Source organism: Equus przewalskii, chromosome 20 (assembly GCF_037783145.1).
Source record: "Equus przewalskii isolate Varuska chromosome 20, EquPr2, whole genome shotgun sequence".
NCBI classification, from domain to species: domain Eukaryota; kingdom Metazoa; phylum Chordata; class Mammalia; order Perissodactyla; family Equidae; genus Equus; species Equus przewalskii.
Window position 1 is genome coordinate 21,741,789 of NC_091850.1, and position 3,349 is coordinate 21,745,137.

The 3,349-nt window shown below is 39.0% G+C and overlaps 1 long non-coding RNA gene across 1 annotated transcript; it reads left to right on the top strand.

The window, feature by feature from the left end:
* Positions 1–425: 425 nt before the first annotated feature.
* LOC139077962 (uncharacterized) lies at positions 426–2,888 on the top strand. The gene is made up of 2 exons (XR_011530637.1): positions 426–767; positions 2,533–2,888. It is a non-coding gene; the product is annotated as an uncharacterized lncRNA (long non-coding RNA).
* Positions 2,889–3,349: the final 461 nt, after the last annotated feature.

Genomic DNA, 3,349 nt, shown 5'->3' on the forward strand with positions numbered 1-3,349 from the left:
GCTTCTCTTCCTCAATATTTCAGAGTGTAATTTAAAAATGTTGTACCATTAAATTCTTAGAATTTTAGACTTACAAAAGACTTTAAAGTTAATTTTGCTCAACGTTTTTCAAAGAATGTCTGAATTGAGCCTTCAAGTTAGAGCTTTTTCGGAGGGAGAACAGGGAGAATCGAGGGACAGTGACTAGTCACTTGACACAACTGTGCTTAATTGACAAATAAATTACACATTGAGGGCAGTAGGAGCAGCTTGGAACAATCTGAGATAGAGTGAAAACATTAAGAGCTGAAATGGTCCGTCAGGGAACATCTTAATTTACCCCACATTTTATTTATGAAGAAACTAAATCCAGAGAACTTAAGTGACATTTTTATGAAGTCATAATGACTAACTGGAGCTATGCCTTCTGATTCTGAGACTAAGGTTCATTCTGTTATGCTGTCCAATTAAAGAGAGATAATATATCATTAAAAACATTGCTTAGTCTATATATCATCTTTCTGGGCTCCAAATTCAATGTGGGGTGCGGAGGATAAAGGTCTCAGTTTTCCTCTCCATTCACCACACAAACTAGGCACAGTGTCTTTGAAAGGTCTGGCAGAATTTTAAATATAAAAGGATCCAGCCTCCTCAAAAGGAGCCGTAGTGAAGGCAAGAAGCGCTGGGTGATTGTCTTGGCTCACTCAACAAAACAAAAAGACATCATTTTTCCACACCGGTGCATCTGTCATGATCCCTGGAGAAAGAGTGGAACAAGGAGGGAGAAGGTAGGCGAGGCCAGGAACAGAGGGAGAGGGAATCGCAATCTTGCTAAATTAGATGTGCCTTTACTTCACGCTTTGCAAACTTTGATTAAGATTACAGGCTGATTCCCAGCCAAACCAAGTCATGTAGGCCCGAAAAATGCTTTGCTTTTCCTCAGCTCCCTGAAGGAAAAACAGAAACAAAAATAAAACAAAACAAACCACCACACACGCAGAACAACCGCAGCCTAGGCCATATAGAACACGTAATGTCATATATTGTTTTAAAAGGGAAAATCTGAGCCTGGACCCATTTCTACTCCATTGCACTTTCAGATCTGATCTTTCCAGCATTTCAAGGTTTCTCTCCATCTGATGCTCACTTGACTCTCTGACTCCTATTGATGTTGAACATATTTTTATTATACTGGGATTACTGAGGTTGAGAGAAAACGACTGCCACTTGGTCAGAAATCAGCCATATTCTGCTGTACTCCTACTGACAGAGAAGAGAATCAACCATTTCTGAGCATGCTCCCTCTGATAAGCAGTGTCGGGGTCCTTCTTGCGCACTGTTCCACCTGATCTTCTCAAACAGGTTGTACAGATGAGAAAACTGAAGCAGAGTGAGTCCAAGTGACTTTCCTAAATGACTGTAAAGTGGCAGAGAAGTTTGTAAACAAAGTCTGATAACTAAAAAGCCTAGACTTTTCCCCATTGTATCTCAATGCCTCTGCCATGAGTGACTTACTGGGAAGAACAGAATCTATAAACAAATGTACTTGCATCCATATACATATGCAGACTTTGATGCTATTCTTTTATAACTAGGAATACTGGTTTTTGCTATTTTTCATCCTGAAGAATAGGAAGATTGATACTAAACCAACGAGACAACTTCTTAATGAGGGTTCTATTATAATGATTATATTGTTATGACACCAATTTTCATCACTTACATAAGAATTTTATTGCAATTAAAGCATCACTTTATAAACAACTCATCAGAGTAATTTCATAAATGTAGCCTATTAAAATTTACATTTCACTCATATCGTGTCTCCTGGGATCAAGTTCAGAATAATAAATTGTTCCTTTTACTCTTTTTGAAAAATCAATATCATGTAAACTTAGACATACATGGTCTGTCCATATTCTGTAAATCTGTGAGAGCCTGGATCATTTTCCATATACATGGAATAGGTTTCTATAATGTTAATATTTTATGTCTCCATGCCTAACAATTGAATTCCAGGAGCAACATATTGTTTTGTTCTTACAAAAACAGTTTTCACTCTTGTATAGGAGTCTCAAACCAATGCTAATCACATTTTTATATACTCAAGTGAGGTGGCTGATAAGCTAAAGTTCTGTAGAAGAGAGAGGGGTGTTCTTATGACCCACGATTATTTGAGTTGCGTCCCATTGAGTTTATATTTCCCTAGACTTCCAACTGAACTAGAGGACTATGTGCAGTGCCAAGGCCATCCATTTGGGCATCCTTTTGCATTCCTGTGCCCAATTCAGGTTGCAAATGGACAAGTGCAGCAGAGTTGGCCTGAAAAGGGCATGGAGACCAGGGGCTCAGACTCCTTCAGGATGAAGACCTATGTCATGCAACCAGCTAAACTGCCAAGACCAGCAGAGGGCCAGCTGAGGGCGAGAGTGATCCTGAGTAGATAGTGGCAGGAGGAGGAGCTGATTAGTTTTGAGTCTGAGACCAGTCACAGATTCTGGGGAGCAGGTCGTAGTTCATACCAATCACCTTCTTCTTGTACATTTTCCCCAGGAAGAAAGAGGCAATGGAATGTGGAGAAACTGCTCCCATAATGAGCATGAACAAAAATGATGTGACACGTAGAAGGAATGGACTTTAGTGGACGAGCAGGTGCACTGTCCAGAGTCCCCCAAATAAAGGACTTGCCACCCAGCTGTGGGGAAGATCAGCAGGAACCTTCAGCCATCATCCGCTTCTGGGATTGCTTCTGCTGCTGGAGGCCACACTCCTCCCTGAGGCAGACCACATCCAATGGCTGATTAATACAGGCCCTCCTGTCCCAGGTATACAATACTTTCTTTGATTAGAGTCTAATCATGTCATTTATAAGCTAAAACTAAAATAAAACCAATCTTGTTTTTTACTCATCTTTGTGCACTTTGTGGTCCAGAAAAACGTCTTATTTCAATCTCACCCCATTCCTTTCTGACTTTTACATCTGTTTTTGTCATTATTAGCCATCTATAACTCCTTCCGTAACCGTGCCTCACCTGTAGTTTATGTGGCTTAACTATACTTTTCTTTATGCAGTTTTATCTGATCCTCTGAATTACAAGTGATCTTTTCTTCCATTTCCCTCCCTCAAGTATATTCTTTTGTGTGTCTCTTTCTATGCCTGTGATTAGATACTGCCTTAAACTGGTTATTAAAATAATTGTATTTACCTTCCCTTAATTCTAAACTCTTGAAAAGAGTAAAAAGACTCTATTTTTTTAAGTTCTTGCAATACTCTATGAGTACGTTGGATGTAACAATTCAAAACTTTTAAATATATTATTTAATAAATTCTTAGGAGTAGTAAGAAAAAATGAAATACAGTGACTACTAT